General features: G+C 42.1%; 1 protein-coding gene and 2 long non-coding RNA genes across 5 annotated transcripts in view; 1 reads left to right on the top strand and 2 right to left on the bottom strand.

Annotated features, from left to right (window-relative positions):
• Positions 1–239, bottom strand: part of LOC310766874 — an 82,766-nt gene extending 82,527 nt beyond the window's left edge. Inside the window, exon 1 of the long non-coding RNA XR_014550487.1 lies at positions 210–239. This is a non-coding gene — a long non-coding RNA (uncharacterized lncRNA). The remainder of the gene's footprint in view (positions 1–209) is intronic.
• LOC310766873 overlaps positions 1–25,058 on the bottom strand; it is a 187,887-nt gene that overhangs the window by 162,722 nt on the left and 107 nt on the right. Inside the window, exon 2 of the long non-coding RNA XR_014550486.1 lies at positions 18,125–25,030. This is a non-coding gene — a long non-coding RNA (uncharacterized lncRNA). The remainder of the gene's footprint in view (positions 1–18,124; positions 25,031–25,058) is intronic.
• PEX2 (peroxisomal biogenesis factor 2) overlaps positions 16,330–25,058 on the top strand; it is a 20,058-nt gene continuing 11,329 nt past the window's right edge. The window contains exons 1-2 of one of the 3 annotated variants that reach the window (XR_014550391.1): positions 16,350–16,658; positions 17,249–18,127. The gene's annotated coding sequence lies outside the window, so the exon portion shown is untranslated. Of the gene's footprint in view, positions 16,659–17,248; positions 18,128–25,058 lie in introns of those variants that run through there. The other 2 variants (XM_083623281.1, XM_083623283.1) reach the window with 2 other exon arrangements.

Genomic DNA, 25,058 nt, shown 5'->3' with positions numbered 1-25,058 from the left:
GCTGATCTATGTACGTGCTTGGTTGGTACACTTATGAACATTACCATATATCTAAGGCCTCAAAATTCCTATCATACAACCTCAGGCAGGACCCAGCCTCCCACTCTGAGTTTATTTCTTTTTTTAAGTCTCTAGCTCTCCTGGAAAGTTATGAAACAAAATATGCAAGTACTATTCTAGGCAAAATGAGACAGCCTGGCTGCACTGACCTGGCAATGCTTTTAACCAGTGGGTTAAGTCATAGTTGCCATTGATGGGTGAATTGTATGGACACCTGGCAACAGAAACCCTGGGGTCCTAAAGAGCTGCTGTTTCCTTCTCTCCTTTAGTGCACTTTTCCTGATAGTCTTCGGAATCGTTGCAGTTTGCCTTTCCTTGTTCCCTAGCAACCAGGTTGTATCTTTCCTGTGGTTGGTTTGTCTGAGAGCAGGAAGTCCCTGGAAGTTATTTTCTGCAAATACTAAGTGTGGGTAGATATTAAAGTATGTCCCCTTCCTCCAAATGGAGAATGTGAAAAATTAGAAAGGAGGCTTAGGAGTGCCTCCTGCTATTCAGGAACTGAAGATCAGACACCCATTAAAAAATAACTGTATGGTTAACTTACTTACTTCCAAGTACATATGTATACAGTTGTACTGTAACAGGCATACCCAGGTTAGTGGGTACAGGATGGGAGTGTAGGTTTTGGTTTAGTTGGTATTGGGGGTGTTATGTACTAAGCTTGGATCCTAGAACAATAGGCAGGTAGGATCCTGCAATGCAACAACTGATTGGCTTGCAGGAGACCAATCAGGCTCCAGGAGGAAGTTAATCAGCCTATTAGGCTGGTAGGATCCTAGAATGCAACAACTGATTGGCCTGCAGGAAAAGACCAATCAGGCTGCAGGAGGGAAGCAGAATCAGCCAATCAGACGGGACTCGTTGTGTAAATAATGTATATAAAAGCCTGAGGTTTGGGGGGCAATTCAGTCACTGTTTTACAAGCTGCAATAAAGAGCATGAAATCATGGCAGGACTCCAAGCATATTTCAGGGGGGAAAAAGGCTTCTAGTGCTTTTACTGCTGGCTCACTCCTGACACCTACCTTCTACACCTTCAGGAAAGCTGGAGATATTATTTATAGAATGACAGAAAGGACACGCACAGACACCCCTCAGCCACAAAGTCAGCTAAGCGCAACCAAAGCCCTGCACTCAAAATTTCACAGAAATGTTCTTTTCCCTTTAATAATTTTTGAATGCAACTTCTTCTCATTAATTGATAGAGAATGGCTAAAAAAATGCAGGAGAAAATTTTTGCAGAGCACTAATCAAACTTGGACAAATATTAGCTAACTGTTCATGTCTGGTTCCATGATGGAATAATGAAAAAAACATACAACATAGGCAGCTGAGTACAGCAGTGCCATAAAGATACTTTTCCTGCTCAAAAATATGACAAAGGCAGACACCATTTTAGCATCTAAATATTTTAAAACTTTGGAGACTCAAACGCTATGCATAACAGACATCTCCCAGGGGAATATCTACTATTTCTTCCATGTATACCTTGCTTTCAAATGGCAGCAGGACTGAGATAAAGATTTGTTAACCACAAATCCTGTGCTTCTCTTAAAACAAAATGCAAATCAGGCAATTCTATAAAGCTTTCATAATATGCAAAAGAGCCATAATCCACTAAGATGCATAGCAGAAGTAAACATTTATTCAAACATCACATAAACTACTAGTGAATACAATGTAAATCCCCAAAGATTTGACTTAATATACCTTTGCTCTTATTAGCACTTATGGAGAGCACAGGAAAGCAAAAGAACAGGGCTCCTATATTGCTTTTCTAAAATTACTTATTCCCAATTACAGCACACTGCTATTTTGTGCTCCAGGAATTATTTGGAGAAATCAGCACCCAGCAAGGGAGCAATGATAGCTTAGAAAGGATGAGCAAGAAAAAGAATAAATATTTAAATATAATGTAGTTCCATTTTCACATAGAATTATCTAAAGTACTATGGTTTAACTGGATTGGGTATTCGGCTGTAAGACATGTTCCATTTTATGGGGCCATATGCTTAATGCGATGCTTCAGAGATTTACCAAAACCCTGCAATTATTAAATAATATTAATTACTGTTTCAGTTTTTTATCTTCCTTTTAAAGCATGCATTTCAATTATATTTGAAAGACAGTCTCATCTGTAACTATAGGTAACCCCCCCCCCAATTTGCATGGGGGGTTGAGTTCCGGGTGATTAAAGACTGCCCCACCTTATTCTGTCCCCCTGCCCCCATTCTGCTCTCTTCCGGGTCCAAAAGGACCCACACGTCGACAGTCGCACATCAATTGGATGTGACTAAAATGGTTGCTGCCTGTACAGTACTCACCCAGCAGACAGATCACCATGGCTGGACCTTCTATGCAGAACTGGGGACTTCTCCAGACAACCTCTTCAGTGAGCATTCATCCTGATTTGCTTCCACAAATCTTACTTGACCAGTCTTTCTTGAGCACCCATTATGACTTGTTTGCAGGGAGATTATACAACAATGAACATTCATCCCAATTTGCTTTCCCAGAGGTTATACATCTTCCTGTTGCTCAATAATTTATCCCAAACTTTTGAGTGCACTTCTCCATCACTATGCTAGCCACAGTCTGGGATGTGGGTGGCGCTGTGGTCTAAACCACTGAGCCTCTTGGGCTTGCCGATCAGAAGGTCGGTGGTTCAAATCCCTGCGACGGGGTGAGCTCCCGTTGCTCTGTCCCAGCTCCTGCCAACCTAGCAGTTCAAAAGCATGCCAGTGCAAGTAGATAAATAGGTACCACTGCGACGGGAAGGTAAACAGTGTTTCCGTGCACTCTGGTTTCCGTCACGGTGTTCCGTTGCGCCAGAATGATCATAAGTCATTCTTATGATCTAGAAAGCTGTCTGTGGACAAACGCCAGCTTGTTTGGCCTGAAAGCGAGATGGGTGCCACAACTCCCTAGTCGCCTTTGACTGGACTTAACCGTCCACGGGTCCTTTACCCTTACCTTTACCTTTACCTTTTTTTTGCTAGCCACAGAAAGTCTGATGATTTTTAAGTGGATTTGTCGCACCAGAGTGACAAAGTGCTTCAATCCACTTTAACTGTGCAAACCTAAATGTCTGGTACACAACACAACCACTATCTGGAATAAGGTCTTGTCACTCTTCAGTCTGTCTCCTGAGCTGCCTCAGCTGGCCATTGACACATGAGAGAGATGTTTTAGAACCCACCTTGTTCCTTTAATTGCAAATTGTTTAAACTGATTTTCATGGTGTGTTTTTACGTTGTTGCAACCCTCCTTGGGATCTTATGGTGAAGAGTAAGAAACCACCTAAACAGTAACAACAATCTGAGCAGTCTGTTGGGACTCATTTAAACCTTGTCTCAATGTGGGTATCTGGGCTCCTCCACACTTTTGCTTGGCTTGACCCATATTTTGATTGTGCCGTGTACGAACTAATTCCCATGGGTCCAAGAGCTTTTCTTGTTATTCTGTGGCTGTGCATCACAAAAATCTGATCTTACCTGTCAGATGCTGGTGGTGGTTGCTTGTGAATAACCAGGCAGGACTCTGACCTGTCTTTTACAGGGTTTTTTTGTGCAAACTATTTACAGTGCAGAACTAAAAAGTTCACGTCCATCTTAGTCACTTGCAGAATCTGGAAGTGGCCCCTTACGGCTTCTCCCCCAACATAAGAACTTTGGCACCCCAAGCCTCCTCCTCCCCTCCTTGTGTTTCACCCCTCTGTGCAAGCTGGGCGACGGAAGTGGCGTGCATCCCTCCTGGCCAGCCTGGTGAGGTGAGGCGCTGGGGCTCTCCACAGCATCCTCGAGCCCTTTCCTCACTTGGCTGGCCCCTTCCCTCTCTTCTCCACTGGAGGTGTGGCTTTCCACTGGAGGTGTGAGAGCCAGTGTGGTGTAGTGGTTAAGAGCAGTAGATTCGTAATCTGGGGAACCGGGTTTGTGTCTCCGCTCCTCCACATGCAGCTGCTGGGTGACCTTGGGCTAGTCACACTTCTCTGAAGTCTCTCAGCCCCACTCACCTCACAGAGTGTTTGTTGTGGGGGAGGAAGGGAAAGGAGAATGTTAGCCGCTTTGAGACTCCTTTGGGTAGTGATAAAGCGGGATATCAAATCCAAGCTCTTCTTTTTCTTCTTCCCCACCACTGGAAGAGGAACTGCTCCTCAGGATTTTCAGAGGCTCCCTGTATCCCAATGCCCCCCCCCCCGCCTCCCTCCCCTGTTCCGATGGCAGTCCCCTGACATTACCCAATGAATTGGATCTTATCAGAAGTGCGGAAAATCTGGGAAGAAATTTTGCTTAGCCAGTTTTCAATTCAGTGGGGCAAGATCAGAATTTTGCAAGGCACAGCTGTGGAAAAGCTCTTGGACTCGGAGGAATTAATTGGTACACAATACAATCTAAATATAGGTTAAGCGGAAGTGTGGATGAGCCCCCTCTTTCAGCTGTTGTCTGAAGAGTCTGTGTTGAACTAAACTATCCAGAAATCTAGTCATAAATTATGAGTCTTCTCTAAGATAAATTGGCAGCAATAAAGTGCCAAAGGCCTTTCTTGTGGTCTTTGCTACCAGTTAAACTCTGAGAAGGAGGTGAAGCCCCAAAGAATCCTGGAAATTGTAGTATGACACTGTTGTCCTGTCACAGAGTCCTGTCCTCTGAGAGAAGATGGCAGAAAGGGTTACAGGAGGAAAGATAAGGAGCCGACACAAAGAGCTGGAAGGGGAGTTGTATGCATGTTGTCTGATGTATAAGCTGTCTGCTGATAGTGAGAGAACCAGCTAGGGGTAAGTTCTGCTGAAGGACTGGGAAGAAGTTACTTCAAGGGCTGACGAGAACTGCAGAGACTATTCGGGGGCCACAGGCTGTGAAGATATAAAGGAAACAGTATTCACCTTCAGTTTTGCCATTACCCTCATCTGTTTCTTTTTAAGGTTTTGCTGGGGGGGGGGGGTGTCACTGCAAAGAATAAGTGTAGCTTCATGTTAAAATAAACAATGGCAATCGGGAGGTATTTGTTTAGTTTTTTCTTTACTGTTTATTTAGCGGGAAACCTATCTCTGACATCACATCTCACATCACACTTCTAATATTAATCTTATACCTTAAAAGCAATGTAATCTTCTTTTCAAAACAAAACAAAAACACAGAAATTAGAACAGATAAACCATCTATTTCCCTAAACAAAGAACTATCGTCATATTTCTGGCATTACAGTTCTAATACTCATTTTACACCTTAAAATCAAAAGGATTAGTCACAGGCTTAAAAGCAACGTAATCTTTTAAAGAGAGAGAGAGAGAAATTAGAAAAGATTAATAATCTATATCCCTAAACAAAGAACCAGGAAATAATAATGAAATACTACAGCAATGCATGAAGGGATAGACAGAAATAAGATCTTCTCCATGCCATAGCAACATCACTAGTCAGTAACCAGGGGTGGAGCAACAACAATCACATTGTAGAAGGTCCCAGGTTCAGCCACCATGTATGACTGGGAACAAATTCTGTCTCAGATCCTGCAGAGCGATGGCCCGTCTCTGTATACAGTACTGCTCTAGATGAACCAATGGTCCGACTAAGTATAAATTTAACTGTTTTTCAGCAGTTTCCACGATAGAGGCACAGGCTGATCTTATTTATTGCTATGCTTCAGTATTCCCCAGCTATAAAATGGAACCAGCGTCCTCCAGGTTATGCACATGCGTATTTCCTTAACAACATAATGCATGTGTGTGCATGTTACACGTAACTGACTTGCTGTGCAGCCTGCGGCTTAACTTGTTGCACTTGTCATCTGCTTGCACCTGTGTTGATTCCTGCTTCTGTTTGAATCTGAATTTCCTTGGCCTGACATTGTTTGCTGGGCCACGCTGCTGGACTCTGTACCTAGACTCATCCATTCATGCCTAGAAATGTCTCTGTTTTCAGTTGTGATATGTTGGAGAATATGAAATAAATTGACAGTAGATAGGAAAGGGCTGAGCACATAAAAAACACTTCTAAGAGCTGCTGCATTGTTTCTGACTTTCAGCATAATCCATGACTCAGAAGTAAAATTACGTGTTCGACAGAGCTACTTCCAGAAAAGCTTGTTTAGGATAGCAGCCTTTGTTATCCAATAAAATATTGGAAACAGCATATATCTAGCTTTCAAAGCGGAGAATAATGAATAGTTTTAAAGATGTGAGTGGGAGTAAAAATATTATTTATTCTCTTTGTATCCAAATTAATGTAAGGTTTTCATGTGGTAAAATAGCACTTTGTAACATGCCGCCATAGAAATCTCAAGAGGAGTCAAACTGACCTGAGACCAGTTATCCTTGTCGCCACAGTTGTGGGTGAATGAGCTTTTACATTTGAGTCACAATATCCTAAGAAATGCACAAAGAGGAGAGCGGAATTTTAAAAATAACTCTTCAAAACGCTAACAGTCCTAATACACTGGTATCAAAGCTATGGAAAAGAATGTAGGTCCTTTCCAAAGGACTACAATCTATTCAAAGAAGGAGCCAAGGCATTGTGTGAAATCGGCGCCGTGATGTATGGTCCTGACCAAGAGGAGGAAGTCCACTGACAAAATGAATGACTGCGGCGACATTCACACTCAACCTTAAAAAGCCTCTTATGAGTACAGTGTCATTGATCTTTCTCAGCCCCACTGTAATGTGGGTCACTGGCTACTCCTTATAGATATATATTTGTATGGAGGCGCTTTATGTTTAACAGCGCTGTTATTAGTAACACAGAAAAAAGTAACATAAAGAATAGTGTCTTGCCTGAACTGAGAACTCAGGGGGGCAGAATAACTCTAAATAATATTTTTCCGTTCTGCTGTTCCATTCCTGTGAGTCACTGCCCTGGTAAATAAGCATTTAGGATTGGGTGCAGGAGCCAATCAGCACTTAAGAGGACATTTCTCACAGCAATGTTAATGTCTAGAGCCCTTGACTCTAGGACAGGGGCAAGGCAGGCTTGCTTTGAATTTTTACCGGAACTCCCAGATTCACTTGCAGGAGCCAAGTGCAAAATATTATTGCTTTTGTTTATTGTATTTCATTTTATTTATATATTGCCTTTCCTCCTGAAGTCTGGGGATGTGCACAACATAAAAAAAAATGCAAAGGATAAGTCTTGTAATGTTTAGATGTTTTATTTAACAAAAAACAAAAACAGAACAACAAAGCAGTGAAAGAGAACTTTGGAATCCCAGAGCCAATTTGTGGCCAAAATGCTCAAGCAGACAAGTATGTTTTAAATTGGCATCTAAATAATAACTGGGGAGAAGAACCTTACCTCCCTGTGAGTCCCTCAGTTGGGGTGCTGCCACTGAAAAGGCACTGTACCAGACCCTCACACACCTACACACAGCTATGCTGGTCGGCAACAATCACATGACTCTATTACATTCAATAAAGGAGAATTACAAATTACAGTGGTACCTCTGGTGAAGTATTTAATTCGTTCCTGAGGTCTGCTCTTAACCAGAAGCACCACTTTAGCTAATGGGGCCTCCTCCTGCTGCTGCCATGCCGCCGCGCGATTTCTGTTCTCATCCTGAAGCAAAGTTCTTAACCCGAGGTACTATTTCTGGTTTAGCGGAGTCTGTAACCTGAAGCATATGTAACCTGAAGCGTATGCAACCCGAGGTACCACTGTATATTTGATAGCGAGAGACTGCAGAATCTGCAAGGGGATTCTCTATTTTTTATTTGGTCTTTGAGGCTTCTTAAATTTCCCCTTATGTGATTTAATGGACAAAGTAACTCTATTACATTAGACAGTTTTTCCCTAAGACGATTCTGGAGCAAAAACTGTGGGTGGGGGAGAAGAGGATTTGCAGGGGGTGTACATTAGAAGCGATGTAGACAAATGCAAGCTTGGAACCATTTCTCCCCATTGCCTTTATGTGCAACATATCTCAAAAGAGATGTGCTGTCCTTCGCTGGATGTTAAGTACCCAAGAACTCTTATCCTACGATTTGCAACAATAGTGGTACTTGACACTGCCTAGCAATATTGGATTAATTGTCACAACCCATAGGGTTTTTTTAGAGCATTACTGTTTGGTGGGGAAAGGGTGTTCTATACATAATACAGCTTGCGCAGAGCTACCAGCGCCACAATGAGAATCATTTACAGTATATAAGGTAGAAATTATACCATTGTTAAACTGTCATTCAAAGACCCTATTATATATGAATAGCACATCACATCCATATTAAAACAGCCTTTTCTGTCAATCAGAGATGCAGTTCTGTACAGATCCAGCATCTGATTCGATTATTAAATTGGCAGAGGCTATAAAACATTGTTCTGATGTGGTATCAATCTGATCCAAGTTGCTGCCAAAGCCAGAATAACAAGATAGCTTCCCCCACCCCTCACTATAGCTCCAACCATTTGTCTTAATCATGCATCAATTACTTGCAATTAGAAACATATTTTTGCATTAGCAAAGGTTATAAATAGACTAGTAGAACACCTGTAGGGTTACAGGCATATGGCATTTAATGGAGGAAGAAGAGAATCCTTATGTTGCCAGCACACCCTGGCCCATTTCCTTTCAAGTGACAGAAATGGTCAGTTCTGGGGCAGAGTGCCATAGACAGGGGTGATACGAGTTAGGAGGGAAGAGGAAAGGACTGTCTGCAATAAGTACACTGTTCCATGTGTCAGACAGACAGACAGAGACCAAAGCTCAATCTGTCCACCTAGAAAGAGCCAGGGTGGTGTAGTGGTTAAGAGCGGTGGACTCGAAATCTGGTAAACCGGGTTCGCGTCTCCGCTCCTCCACATGCAGCTGCTGGGTGACCTTGGGCTAGTCACACTTCTCTGAAGTCTCTCAGCCCCACTCACCTCACAGAGTGTTTGTTGTGGGGGAGGAAGGGAAAGGAGATTGTTAGCTGCTTTGAGACTCCTTCGGGTAGTGATAAAGCAGGATATCAAATCCAAACTCCTCCTCCTCCTCCTCCTCCTCCTCCTCCTCCTCCTCCTCCTCCTCCTCCTCCTCCTCCTCTTCTTCTTCTTCTTCTTCTTCTTCTTCGTCACAAAGACACAGAAACCCCAATGCATACATTATCAGTGCAACATGGCTACCACCAAGTAACATTCCCCAGCTGGGGGACTCTACATTTTAGTGACTACAGATGGAAATTGTAATCATTGAATTGCTCTTGGTTAATTCCAGTACCAGTGTCACACATTGCTGCTGCAGCAACAATGTACTGAGGAGACCACGTGACTTTTTGAATCACCTCTAGCTGGGAGGGACCAGTCCACACTTGCCAAGATGCACACACCTCTAGGCAGCCGAGTCCTCCGAGACTCACACACAGACCCTTTTAGGCTAGGCCTTACCCCCTTGGTTGGTTACAATTTATTGGGTGGAAACAAATGGGGGAGAGAAAGAGTTTTATCCTTCATTGTACTCTCTGTGGATGTTTTTGAGGAGGTGGGGAGGGACATGTTTCTCAATGTACACCTGCACAGCTGAGCTTAACTTTAAAAGCTTTCCCTCGCATATTTTCACAGGGTGAGGACTGAGGAGGCAGAACACTGGTGATCAAGAAGGAATGTGATTGTGGTGATAGCTACATGCACTCGGCAGCCATTTCTGGTGGTGCAGCCTCCTCTTTCACTTTGGGCAAATTGAGAGTGTGATCCCTTCATTAGCTTGCATAGGGGGGAAGAAGAGCCTCATATCCCCCCCCCCCCCAGCATCAAGGACCCTTGGGGCAATGGACTCCTTGCTGGGGGGGGGGGGGTGAGTGTCCTGTCTCAGCTATGTCTAGAGATGCTGATCCTTTTGTCTGCTAACCCACACACGTGGGTCTATAAAGGGATAAAATATAGTTAATTATATTCCCTCACGTACCTAATAAAACCCATCACTTATAAGGCTCCTCCTGCTGACCTGTTTATTGAACATTCATCCTGCTTTGCTGGAAGAAAGCTTACACAGAGACTATATTAAATCTGTTCTTTACTGAGCATTTGTTCTGATTTGTTTGCAGGGATGTTATATGGCAATGAGCATTCATTCCGATTTACTTGGGGGTGTTTATGTGTCTTCTCGTTAATCATTCATTCATCCCCCCATTTCCAATACATTTCCCTGTCAATTTCCTAACTACAAAAGGTCTAGTTTTTGGTTTGGTTCTAAGTGGATTTGTTGTGCTAACTAAGGCAACAGCGCACATTTCTTCTATTCATTTGAATCCCTCCCACATAGTCTGGAGGTAACCTCGACAAAGGAGGTCCACCATTGTATTCCATGCTGTGTTTTGCAGCCGCCCCCCCCCGCGCACCCCCAAAGTGGCAATACCAAATACAGCAATTCTTCCCATACAAAAAGGGCTTCAGTATAGATTGCATGAGGGTGTTATTTTACTATGTTCATTTAGGGTGCATTCAGACATGGGGAATATTGTGTTAGTTTTGCTGATAATCACATATGACTTTTGTCCTGTTTGCTAATGTTCCTTTCATACTGCAGTACCTGCTGTGTTAGGGAACTGTGGCTTTTTGACCAATATACCAGCCTGTTGCACTAAATTTCATTCACATAAGTCGGTGTGGCATGACACAACTGCTACTGGACAACGTTGTTACTCCCCACCTCTTTCCATGCATGAATGTTCCCCCATGAAAATAACAGGAAATAACTAAATGCTGGTACCCCACCCCAAATTTTGTCACTTTGCAGCCATCTTAACCTGGAAAACAGCAAGAGTAAACAGATTTTTCCAATAAAATGGAAATGAGTGCTAAACATGTTCTATATTCCATTAGTTTTCTGGAAGTGGCTTTTACCTTGTGGGAAAGCTCAAATACTATGTGGAAATCAAAAGCAAAGAAGTATCAGGGAAATGGAATAAACTGTCATGTGAATGTAGCCTTCATTTTTATATGTTGTATTCCTCCTTTTTTAATGAAAGTGCAGCTTATAACTTCATAAATTCTTTGTTTTAAGCAAAGAACAAAGTAACTTATCAACTTTGACTTATCATTTCTTAAAGGAAAAGAAAGATGAATACTTGAATGGCTGATCACAGAGCTATAGCACAAGGGAGAACTACTGCTTTCCTTTGTGGGCAAGGGAGTAGAGAATTATCTATTTAAAAAAACCCCAGAATTGAAATTAGCCTAAATTAAAAGATAAGACTCATATGAGCCCGACTTTGATCAAAACAGTGCAAGTAGCACACCTTTTGTACAACAAGCGAGTCCACAGAAAAAGTACTAAACTTACAAAAGCCATTGAAGAAGGTTTCATGGGGCCTTGACAGATCACATGCTGATAGCACTACCGCTGGAGTCTCAGTGGAAATCTGGTTTGGTATAATTAACAAAAGGACTCGAACTACACAAAGACAAGAGTAATTTTTTAAAATAATAATAAAGCAGAGAGGCTACAGAGCTTTTCCATTAACTAAAATGATTGATCATGAATGTAAAGTTTAGCTCATAAAAGAAAAGTAAGGGGAAAGCTGAACTGCATGATACATTTATATGATACTTTTGTTAACCGCAGGTGGCAAATTACCATGAACTTCCCATACAGTGTAATCTCTATGCATATCTTGAGTTCAATGGGTCTTCTTCCCTGACTTTCTGAATCCAGCCCCCATATGATTTCAGGTGCCGGAGAGGAAATGATGCAGAGAGGCTGTGAACTCCAAGTATTTTCTTCAGTTCCACCTCTTCAAACCTAAACCTAAACTCATGTAAGTTTCAGTAGGAGAAATCCTCTCATCCCAAATAAGAATGAAGGAAAACACAAGCAGGATTTATAACTGTGTGTTGCACAATGGAGGGTTGCTTATCAGGATTCCATCTGCTCCATTCCATTCCCTCTCCGCATGGTTTTCAATTTCTACACCACCCTGGGAGGAGGAATCATTGAGTATCCCATAGCCACTGAGCATGCTCAGTTCTCATTGGGCTGTCTGCGGGGTTACAACTTGCAACAACAAAAGTTTGTCCCACCATATAACCTGGCTGGCCTCATCTGAGGGTTTGTTCACGTTACCGCTTGCTCTGCATGCAGAGCACCCCCACCGCTAATTTTTGAAGCTGCATTCACACGTTAGCCAAAATCTGTATCGGCCCTGTCATTTCCTGCCAAATACTTCTGTTTGATGCAATTCTTCTCAAGCCAGCTTCAATCTGATTAGAAAACTGGATGGAAACTTCTCTGATGTGAGCATCTCTATGCAAACATGGCTTGAAAAGCAGTGTGTGTGTGTGGCGGGGGAATACATTTCAGGCCACTAATGTGAACACAGCCGAATTGGAAGGTTATGTTCACACTCCTGCTTTCTGTATTTCCAGTGCTGGGTTTTCAATCCATGTTCACAGGACATTATCTAAAATGCATATGTATCCCGTACTTTGTTATAAGTTTGTTATCCCCAACAAGAACACACCCTCAAAGGCAACAGAGGTTCAGAGCTGGGTCACCAAAGCAGCTTTTGGACTCAATTTGATCTTGTTCCACTACTGACAGATTTGGTTTGTTGCATTTTGTGTGGTGGGCATGTTGCTGTATTCATGCAAGCACGATCCCACCCCCAATTTATTTTCCTTTACTTTTCCCAAGCACCTCTGAAATTCGGAGATCATTAACGCCACACAATGTAACAGAGCCTTCCAAAGTATTTTCTAACCTTTAGGCACACACGTAATCCCCATTAGCTTTAATGTGAATCGTGTGTGGGTATCAAGAGGCAAACAGGCCAATTAGAGGCAGTACAGCACATATATTAATCTTCAGGGTCATACTCAAGGCCATGTAGTCCAAAAATTGTTTATGAAAATGAGTTACTGTTCAGGCACAGTTGCCATTTGGGCACCAGGAATAGGTCTGGCAATTGTTAAAACTGTGCAAGTGAACTGTAATCACTGCATTTATGTTTGTATTAATGTGGGTACTCATCCAGGACCTGAGGCAGCCTGCCTCTGCATACCAGGTGGTGGGGAACAACAGTGGGAGAGGGCTATTGCCAATCCTGGCCCCACTGCACTGGCTACCAGTTAGTTTCCAGGCTCAATTCAAAGGGTTTGTTTTGTCCTATAAAGTCTTATGCAGCTCAGGACCCCAGTACCTTACAGACCACCTCTCCTCTTATGAACCAACCCAGAGCTTGTGATCATCATCTGAGGCCCTTCTTCATGTGCCCCCTCCACAAGAGGTCCAGAAGGTAGCAACATGTGGTCTGACTTTATCGACTGCATCTGTCTAAAAGAGCACAAAGGTCTCCGCCACCAGTCTGTATGAAATTGTGGATTATGTGACTTTCATTTTCCTCTTTCTCAGCATTTCCTCATTGTTTGCCTGGTTGTTTCTGCCATCCTTTCAACATACCTGGAAAGACATAACAAAGAGAAACAAGGCGAGCCTCTTATAGTTAGAGAATTGATTGTGGTTTGCTTTACCTTCTCATTTTTGCCAGATGTTCTGTCTTTGTTTCTCCTTGGGCTTTTTATTTTCCTTTCCCCCTGTTTAATGTCATGGTTTCTTTACTTTGTATTTGATACTGCTATGCCAAAATTCTTAATAAAAATATTGCAGGGGGGCGCATGAAGAAAAAGAAAATAGCTGTGAATTAGCAAGATCTGAATCTGATAGGTAGTAAGCATGATTTTGTATCTTATTCAGATGTTAGGATGGAAGAAGCAAGTTCAGTTGTTATAAGTCATACAAAATAACATATCCCATACACACACCTTCTTTTCTTTTCTTCTTCTACAAATGAATGTGTTGCACCAAATTCAACAGCTAGACTTTTTTAGGGTGGAAAAGGTAGAACTGTTTTTTTAAAAAAATCTAATTTAAAAAATACTCTTTGAGGTAACCACCACACAATGCAGATATCAAAGATTCAACAATTTCACCAAGTTCTTAAGGCAAAAGAATGGAGCAGAGGTGATTGGCTGGCTGTTGTTTTCTGGCTGAGCTTTTGTGCCTTCAGCTACCACATTTCCAAGATACAGCTTTTACCCCTACTAGGGTCATTTAATGGGGAAACAAGTAGAAAGTACAGTAACCAGGTAGAGTGGATGCTTATGAAATAACAACAGGCAGGGCATACAACTACATCAAACCTCAGTGCAGAGTTTGGGGGCACAGCTTGTTGGGGAAGCACTCCTGTCATAGGCTACCCACCAAATAGCTCACACAAACAGTACAAACATTTCATATTTACTTGCAAAGCTGGCAATACTGTTACATTAACACATTAACATTTCCCTCTTGCAACAGTGCCCACTCAACAAACTCTCTCTCTCTCTCTCTCTCTCTCTCTCTCTCTCTCTCTCTCTCTGTGTGTGTGTGTGTGTGTGTGTGTGTGACAGAGAGTATCCTTAGATTTGTTTTAAATGACAGGGATAAATAATACATGCAAATTCATAGAATCATAGAATTGTAGAGTTGGAAGGAACCACAAGGGTCATCTAGTCCAACCCCCTGCAATGCAGGAATCTTTTGCCCAACATGGGGCTCAGACCCACAACCCTGAGACCAAGAGTGTCATGCTCTACCAACTCAGCTAATTGTGCATTTTTAAATGGGCTACAGATTTTTAAAAGGGAAAAAAACAAGGTATTAAAAAGATGAACAAATGGGAAATGTGCCAAATGGCGTAGGACTTTTCCTGTCCATGTGATTTAAAACACACACACACATTGTAAGGAAGAAAAAAAGCAGAGAGGAGAGCATAACAAGAAACTCCAAACATCCTTTCCAATTTGCTGTTTTCCTTTTTAAGGGTAAATTTCAAGGTTCCAGAGAAATGACACACCCCTGCCCTCTTATGAAGAGGATGGGGGAATATGACAGGAGCTTTATCAATTTATGAACGGCTACTGCCCCCTTCCCCATTCTATTTGAGGTTACCCTCTGACAAATTGAATGCCAATAGAAATAATTGGTGTGTGGGTCTCACTGCCAGACGTAGTAACCAACACTGGCTTAGATGCCTTTTAAATAAAAATTAAATATTGGGCAGGTTTCTAGAGATTAGTAAATATTGTTAAAACAGACCTTCCAGTTTCAGAAGCAGTATACCTCTGAATACCAGCTACAATACAAACAAAACGGAATCTTTGCTTGTGGAGCATTAAGCTACTCTCTGCTGCAAGCAGGGTGCTAGGCTATTTAATTCTTAAGAGTTGCCCATCCCTCGACTCCTTAAACAGCACAATGATTCCGAATGCCATTTCTCCAATCATCTCTCATTGGGCAGCACGTCGTCCGCGGCTTTTCCTTCCATGTGATTGGATGCAAGGGCCGCCCATCAGGCAGCTGAACCCGCCTGGCCTCTTCGCCGTAATCGGCTGAGCTCTCCGCGGAGAAGCTTGGCGAGCCCACAGAGTTAAGGTTAGAGTAGCTCACCATCTGGATAGCGAACTTCTGGGTTTACTCTGGAAGCCATTTTTAAACCTTTCCCTCTCCGGAAGTGAGAGAAAATAACGGGGGAACCAAAGTGTTTTATATTTTATTTACATTTTTACCAAATCTGTGCCTGGGCATCAGAATGTCCACCCCAAAAAGGGAGTAGCAAAGGCCTGAATCCATACTCTCTCTTTTTTTAACCCAGGCCTTCCTATCCCCCATATCTTGGCTTGGGGGCGGGTAGGCAGTTGAAAGAGAGTGACTACAACAGTACATTGTTAATTGCACTGCTTTTTGGAGATCATCCTGAGGCTTAAGTTTACAACAGCCCTGCAACGTAGTCCAGTGACACTGAATGTAGGTTGAGCAAACGCTGAGAGAATAGCACCGTAGTCAGCTATTTATGTTGCTGGTGGGGCTGAGGTTGACTGGTTTGGTTTTCATTTTAAAATTGGTTTGGTTTAACCAAAAGTCAACCGATTTCCACCCCGACCCTTTCTAGTCCCAACCTAGCACTCAGCTGTATGCAGAAGTCCTGTGCTCTGCTGACTTGCATGCAGATCCGTGACAACAAATCCTTAGAAGAAGAAAAACAAACCCTAAGACCACATTCTTCATACGAAGAAAGACGTTACTTGGAGCATGGAGTTCAGCATTTCCTACAGATTACTTTGAGGGCGGGGGCGAGGTGTGCCTATTGCCCAATCGCACCCGTATTACAAAATCCTGTGTTTCTTTCCTGTGTTCTTTTGTACGGAGAGCTCTCAAAGAAAGGTCTTTTCAAACCAGAGATTTGGACGACGTGTCACTCTTATATTTATTTTTTGTTTTAATATCTCTATGGGCAAAAGCAGAGAACAAGAACCGCGAAGCTGCGGGGGGGGGGGGAGGGGAGCCGCTCTAGGAAAGACGTAAAGGGCGTCTCATTAGTATTTCTTGCTTCGGCTCGGGAGACGCTCTGCGCTTTGTCGTCGGCCGTTACCTACAACGCTGAGGAAAGCAAAGGACGGGAGGAGCACCATAGAGATGAGGAGAGCGGAAAGGCGGCGGCGTGGTGGAAACAAGCTCGGCTGCTCTAGGAATCCCCGAAGGAGAACTCGACGCCCGAAGTGAAATCCGGGTCACCGAACTGCATGGTCTCTTCCCCTCGGTCGGCGCGGGAAACGGGGCGGCGGGGTCTCGCGGAGTAGCCCCTCCCTCAGGAAAAGAGAGGTCAGTCCGTAACGGAGGGGGGGGAATGGATGGGGGGGGAGACTGGCAGTCGGTGAGGAGGGAGGGGAGAGGGGCTGCGTGGCGTCAAGGTGGGGTGGGGGTCCCAAAATGGGGCTTAATGCGAGCTCAGGACCATCCTTAATTCTGGGACACAAGAGGCCTGAAGAGGCCTGTTCTCTGGAACTCCCTGCCTATTGACGTCAAGCAGGCTCCGCCTCACCGTACGCTTTTTCCAGCTCCTGCTGAAAGCCTTCGTGTTCTCGCAAGCCTAACCCAGATGCTTAGAAACTTGAGGTACTTTTAATCTGTTTTAGTGCTTTGACTTTTGTATGTTTGAAACTGAATTTTGTGGATTTTTGTAAACCGCTTTGAGGTTGGTTCCCCGCCCCCCTTCACAATCTTAATGAAATAAATAAGGGAGCAAAATCCTTGGAAGTTGGGTTACCTCCCTCTGCACGCATCCCTAAACCAGGTTTCTTTGTTATATATAAATATATATAGCCCTGCCTGCTTTGTAAAAAGAGTTACCAGTTGAATTTCTGCCTGCCATGAATCTGCTTGTTTACATTTCTTTGTCCCCTTTTCTCAAGGAACATAGGAAGATGTCATATACAGAGTCAGACGATTGGCCCATCTTGCTCAGTATTGTCTACATGCTGACTGGCAGTGACTCTGCAGGATTTCAGGCAGGGGGTCTCCCCCAACTCTACCTGGAGATGCCGGGGATTGAATTTGCTTGCAAGTGCAGATGCTCTGCCACTGAGCTGTGGCCCTTCCAGGGTTGTATGGATGATCCTTCTTCCTAACACCACTTTTTATCCTTGCAACATGCATTCAAGTTAGGTTTGACTTGAATGCTAGTTCCTAGGGTTCTGCTTGTGGCCTTCCCTAGAGGCATCTTTGTGGGAACATAGTGCTGGATTTGTTCTGATTCAGCAAGAGGTTTTTCCTTAATGTTCCTATGAGAGAATGCCTAATCCAAAGTCACCCAGTGAGCTTCTTCGCAGCTGAGTGATGTTTTGAACCTGGATCCAGCCAATTGTAGTCTTAACACTACTGTACCATACTGACATTCCTGTGACGGATTCCTGGGGGTGGGTGAGGGAGGGACTTAGCCATGCTACATGTGGCTTTAAAACAACAACTGATGAATAACCACAAACCTCTAATTGAAACTAATTTACAGTTAGTTTCAAAGCCCTGCTCCTACATTTTTCATGTCCCTAAAGTAATGATGAGTGAAAACGAATGAAAAACACAGAAATCAGCACCTGCCATCATATACAGTGGTACCTTGGGTTAAGAACTTAATTCGTTCTGGAGGTCCGTTCTTAACCTGAGATACCACTTTAGCTAATGGAGCCTCGCGCCGCCGCCACACAATTTCTGTTCTCCTACTGAAGCAAAGTTCTTAACCTGAGATACTATTTCTGGGTTAGTGGAGTCTGTAACCTGAAGCGTCTAACTCGAGGTTCCACTGTACAGTGTATCAGCTTTATCCAGCCTGGTGACCTCCAGATGTCGTGGGCTGAAACACACATCATTCCTGTTCATGCTGGTTGGAAATGATGGGAGTCCAACATCATCTGGAGGGCACCAAGGCTGCTGTAATAATAGTGAACATAAATATCTGTTGTGTTGGTCTTTACATAGATGGAACAGCCATGCCCTGGAAAGTAGCAGCAGCATTGCAAGGATCCCAGAGTTTGCAAAAGTAAACACGCACACACACACACACACACACACACACTGGAGTGACTGCAAAACAGCCCTCTGAGCACTGAGTATGCCCAAGTAATTGGAGGAGGGTAGGAATGGAATGGGGCATTCCAGAAGAATGCTGGATAGCAGCCAACCAGTCATGAGAAAGAGCATTCCCTGCCCCAACATTTAGTTGCACTTCCCACTTGTTGCCCGTATTTGAAGTTGAACAGCTGTTCAAGATGCAAGAGTCCAGTGGAGTGCTATTGAGAAATCCATGCCATTGATCCTTTCCTGTGAACATTGTTTTTAGATGCTTTGCTTCCTCCTTCACACATTAAAGAATGAGAAAAAACCCTAAGGTAACCTTGTTGAGGTGTCTTCCTTGCATACCCCTAGTATTCCAGAGTTGGCATATTGCAAATCCCAAATTATTCTGCATTCAGCGATTCATAATCATTTGCGAAGAGGTGTGTTAATTTGAACAAATCTGGCGTGTAGTGTTTAGTTACCTAAATAATATCTCTTGAGACAAACGTGCTTTTAACAGTTATGTAATTACACCAAGAATAGAAAATTGCACATCTATACAAGTCAGTATCTAGGTTTTAGGTACCAGACTGTAGAGAATTACAGTGCCCTACATACAAACACACTCACACTCCTTTTATTCACAGGTGGCACCAAAATAGACACAGAATCACAGTTACCTCATAACAAAGTCTTGTGTGTGTGAATTCTCCTTACAGGCCCACTTCAGGTTTGGGAGTGCCTTAGCAAATATTCTACAAGTAGGTTGAACAATGGTGTGACCATCTAAGGAACTTCTTTCACGACCCACTTCCTTCCAGCAAATGAATCCAGGGTTGGGAGGAAGAGCATAAGTGTGTGTATCTATGCATGTATTCATTAGTCCTGTGGAAGAGCTCTCAAATAGACTTGTCACTGAAATTTGCCTAAAGCAAAATCAAAGTGAATCTGGAGGATCTTGTTCAGGAGAGTTAGAGGAATTTTGAAACGATTAATTAAATTTTTCAGGTGGGATTCCATTTTTTCTTTCTTTTTAATAACATGCGAGCAGCAGTCCCACCAGGAGCAAGATTGCCTTTGCTGACCTTATTTCCTTCAATGACCTTATTCAAAATCTGAATTTACTATGCATGCTGCACAGCTCAGCTAACACGGAGAAAAACAAGGTGGTGAATACTACCACTCAAGGTTTTGAAGGCAGTGTTAAAACCGTTGGCACAGGAGTGGAAACAATTATGAAGATGTGCTCTAAAAAAAAAAAATCTTGATGGTACCCAAAGAGTCAATTTTCATATCGTATGTGTGTATGTTACACACACATGTCATGTATTCCTTGGAAGGAATATCTCAGACCTCTTAAATGTGGTAACATATGCGAGAAAGGAAATATCAGTTTGAAATCACATATTCAAAGCATGCACAGTGCACAGACTTGATCCAAGCAAAATTGCTATAAGGAAATTAATGCTACATTAGCAGGCACATTTTAATTTCCTTTCAAAGCCCATGGTACCTCCCTTAAATTATTTCCTTAAGATAAAGATTTGAGTGAGCTAAAAAGTGCACCGTATAAGCTCCCTTCTAAGCCTTGCTATCCTTATTAAAAAGTGGGGTGGGGTGGGGGGAGAAGCACATCATTCTTATCATTTTGTCATTGATGGAAATTGACTCATTTTGTGCAAATCTAAGCATGCATAATTTTATTTTTTTAAGATGGTGGTTAAGCAATTTATATTATTTGTTGCTGTGATCAGTTACTTTCCAAGATGATTTTCATTTGGATTGCTTAGGAATATAGGATTGTTTGTTTATACGGGAAACAGAATATTAGAGCGTTAGGTTTTCAGAGGCAGTAAATTTCATGGGAGTTGCAGGTCTGCTGATATGGACGTGGAATTCACTGTCAGCAGGAGCTCTCCCATTAACTTAAATGGTGAAGAAAGGGATGGGGGATTATATAGCATTCTCCATCACTGAAGTCTCAATGAGCACATAACTCAATGTGCACACTGAGGCCCCCAGATTGGGGCAAATATGTTTAATGAATGCTTATTCCTTCTGCATTTACCATTTAGCTTTGTGCAGACAAATTTTTATGTGGGGGTTAATCAGACTTCAGAATTTCGTGAGATTACTAATAGAAGGAACCAGGAACATCAGGTTACTGTCTTCTACAATGCGATTTTACCATTGATGCTAACTAGAATATAACATAGAATGCTATTTTTTAATATATAAAAAATCCTTTGTTCTTGAGCTTGGTGAGATCTGTGTGGATTTTCACAGCAGAAGACTCAGATTTAACTTTTGGTGCAGTAGGTTCTGAACTTCTTTGGAAGTTTATTGAGACATTTATCAGTGATAATTCAGGACTTCCTGAGATAGAAATGCTGTAGATATCTAAAGCTACTTCAGCATCCTGTTAATGCATGTTCAGAAGTCTTCCTATTGAACACCATAATAATTCATTCAAGAACTTCTGTATATAACATGGTGGAAGTCCTTTCAAATATCCCTCTGTTCTAAGTTATGATCACTTATCTGTTGTAAATTAAGAAAAGCACTTTGTCCCCCATATTTTGTTTTAAATAGTTTACCGTGTGGATCAATTTAAATAATGCGGTTTTAAAAATTCATATATTTTCTGTGCAAGAGCTACTGCAAGTTACAGCGTATTGGATTGCAACTAAATAAAGCTTGTGTACTAACCTTGCAACATAATATAAAATAATTGGTGATGCAGACCCACGTGCCATTTGCACCACACAATTATATCTGCCTTGCACACTGAGCAAAATCATATACTTGGAGACAAGGCCACAATCCATTGTAGAGTTGGCTCAGCAGAGCTTGTAGCTCAGCATCTAGAACTTTCAGAGGCCAGGCTTCCAATTAATGGGCAAAACAGTGTTTTTCTATGTGATAAAAAGTAAATGTCCTTGCTGTTTGGTTGATAGTCATAAATATTTATGATTGTAGGAAAGTATGAACACAGTGCATGATTTATTGTATCATGTTCTTAATGCTCGGCTATTGAAGTCAAAACATTTTCCCTATTTTATCTTTTATGTAAAAAACCCCACAGGATTTAGTATAGTATGTTTGAAAACAGGTCTGACCTGAGATTTGAAAAAGAATCAAGTTATGAATGTTTGTATTAAACACAATTTAATAAATATTATGTAATGTAACAATTTTTTTATCCACCCCAAATAATCTCTTATTGATAACAAACTAAGCAGGAAGCAGAAAACTGCTCCATCTTACTGCCAAGAGACAGTGAGATGGAAATTATGAGAATACTGAGAAAAATGTGAAATAAATTAAACAGTACTTCATTGGCATGTTTAGGAATTTAAAAAACAAAACAACCAACCATAGTCAGTATTATACTGTCATAACACACTAATTACATTTGGCAATAAGAAGAAAGCAGTTATCTGAAAAGTGAATTCCAACCACCCTTAAGAGACTCATTCCAAAACACAAGATGAAAATTTGGTCTCACAGATACGTTATTAAACCTCCTTAAAACAAAACGAATACGACCATTTGATACAGCTGAGCCAAAAGCAGTGCTTTGTTTAGAATCATTCAGTCTGGACTATGTATTTCAAATGCCCGCATAAAACCTACTTTCAGTGGTGGATGCTTTAAACAATGGTCAGGTCAGCCTTGCCTTTGTTCTGAAATGAGAACTACAGCAGATCAGTGCTGTGAAGATCTATGGGAATAAGAAGTGCAACCTTCTTTAGCTTTAGCCCAGGTGCCACTGTGTGTTCTTACCGTCTTCTGTGTCCTGCCATTGCTGCCGTCCCGCAAATGGAGGGCTGATTGTGTCTTAAAAGTACTTGGAAAACAGTGGTTTAGTCAGTGTGTTTGTGTATCACGGTACAAAGACCACCGACTAAAACTCTGGGAGAAAAATGTACTTAAAATTGATTTTTTAAAAAACCAACACAGGAGGTTTCAGTGACCAAGAATGTCAAATGGTTACTTGTATCATACACACCCATAAATTACAATGATATATACAATGGAACCTCAGTTTTTGATAATCTCGGAAGTCGGAACATTTCGTCTTTCAAACGCCGAAAACCCAGAAGTAACCTCCAGTTCTCAGACGATTTTCGGAAGCCAAACGTGCCATGCGGCTTCCGTTTTGAGTTTCCCTATGATATTGAGGCTTCCGTATTGAGTTTTTGAACGTTTTGGAAGTCGAACAGTCTTCTGGAATGGATTATGTTCGAAATTCGAGGTTCCATTATGTGTGTGTGTGTGTGTGTGTGTGTGTGTGTGTACAGGAAAGAGTTTTCTATTTCTGATTAGATCAGGGGTCGGCAACGTGCGGCCCACGAAGACCATTTTACTGGGCAAGTTCCCCGCGTGCTGCGCTAAACCAGCGCGACGCGGGGACTCGCCAAGTGGTGCCAGAAATTGCATCTGCGCATGCGCAGATACTGGAAATCGTGTCTGCACATGTCCAGATGCCGAAAATCGCTTCTGTGCAGACGGGATTTTCGGTGTCTAGGCATGCGCAGAAGCAATTTCTGGCGCTGTGGACATGCGCAGATGCGCTATCCGGCATCGCGCTATTCCAGTCCAGCCCACGAGTGATCTCCATGGGAGTGAACCGGCCCATGGCCGGTAAACCTTGCCAACTCCTGGTTTAGATCAACTATCTGTGCATCTTTCTATTAGCAATGTAATACCCTTGTTAGGACCAAGCCGCTTTTGATGTTTCCCAGAACGGTGCACCCCGCTAGATATTAATCAGAAGACGGGGTTGAAGAGATGAAGATTGTTGGTAAAAGGCAGAACAGACACCCAACTGTCTTACATTTACCTATTTCAAAAAAAATATTTGCCTTAAGTAACTTTGTGCCCAGTAGAGAGGACTTGAGTTGATATACCAAAGCTACCAGTTCTCTTGGGGCAACAGGATGGTGTAGGGTAAGGCAGGAAAGGACATTTAGCCAGAATAAAAGTTATGTAAAACTCACGATCAGGGGTAGGCAACCTAAGGCCTGGAGGCTGGATGAGGCCCAATCACCTAAATCCAGCCCGCAGACGGCTCAGGAATCAGTGTGTTTTTACATGAGTAAGTAGAATGTGTGCTTTTATTTAAAATGCATCTCTGAGTTATTTGTGGGGCATAGGAATTCGTTCATTTTCTTTTTTCAAAATATAGTCCGGCCCACCACATGGTCTGAGGGATGGTGGACCGGCCCACGGCTGAAAAAGGTTGCTGACCCCTCCTCAAGATCTTACTACTTGAGTTGTTGGTCTTACAGGTATCAATGCTACTGCCATTGAGCAAAATCATAGTAACAGTAGTAGTAGCAGCGATAATAGCTTCTTTTCAGCTATAAGTAAAATGAAATGTGTTACAAATTCAGTATTTTTGCCAAACTACCATTTCCAGCCTAAGCATTATTGTGGACATAGCCATCAATGATGTCTAGCATAGTAAGATACTTCTTGCATGGTACAGAAAGTTGAGTATCTCCAGGCAACATAATGCATTTTCATGAAAAATTAAAAGGGGTATTATCAGTCCAGTCCTCTGTATCAAGGCAGATAAAATTCCCAAACCTAGATATTTCCCTTCTATTTCCCATAGTTATTTATCCTTTTTACAATATCCAGTAAAGAACCATAAATTAAATGACTAAAATTCTAAGTAAAAGATTATGTGACTTAAGAAAAGGAATATAGTCATGGAAATCATGTGATTTCTCCTTCTAGTCTTTCCCCCAAATTTTGATGCAATATGTTCTGAAGTCCTCTTTTCCACATGTAAAATAGAGATAATTCTTCAATGCCTCACAGGAATACCATGAAAATAATCAGTTAACATTTTCAGGGATTCAAACATGGAAAGTTATATAAACGTTAAGTATTATTAGCTATGCAGAATGGTTAGAGAACCTAAGTCTCTATTATTCTTTCAAACGATAGTAGGCACTTAATTGAAGAGTATAGAAATTTAAAATGTAATATGAAATTAATCTTTTCTAAGGTTATTTAAGCTAATGGCATAGTAATGGCAAACTAATTTTACAGTGATTAAGAGATAATATACTCGGGGCTTCTAGTGAGGCTTTTGTTGAGGTAACGTACCTATCTTTGATGAGACTGAAGATAGAAAAATACATTGTACAGTATGCATCTCTAAGGAGATTCTCTATTGTGGTTTGGGTTGGAAACCCGTAGAGTGGAGGCAGCCTACAGACAGCCAATGTGGTCCCTTTTAAACAAAGACCGATGAGTTTGTCTTGCACACTGTAGCTTTGATAGAAGTCTTCTTACTTGGCAGCTGAATTCTCATGCAACTGTATTCCTCAATACTCCTCAGGCTCCTTGGCATGGACTCAATACAAATGATTTTGAGAAGTCTTTTAATAGCACGCACAGTAGGAATTACTCTAAGAAATTATCATGTTGTTAAATAGTCTATCTTTATTACATTGACATCTCTCTTCCATGATGGAACTTGCAGCACACAGGGTTCCCAGGTAATCTGCTGTCCAGCCACTGACCAGAATTTAACCTGCTGCTTCTGCAGGGGTGTTGCATTGTATACCTTCAGGCCATGTTCAAGGTCAAGGCCAACCTGGTAGGCTCCAGATGCTGTAGGACTATAACTCTCATAGAATAGAATCATAG

Source organism: Podarcis filfolensis, assembly GCF_964270895.1.
Source record: "Podarcis filfolensis genome assembly, chromosome: 7".
NCBI classification, from domain to species: domain Eukaryota; kingdom Metazoa; phylum Chordata; class Lepidosauria; order Squamata; family Lacertidae; genus Podarcis; species Podarcis filfolensis.
This window is presented reverse-complemented; position numbering and strand designations above follow the sequence as displayed.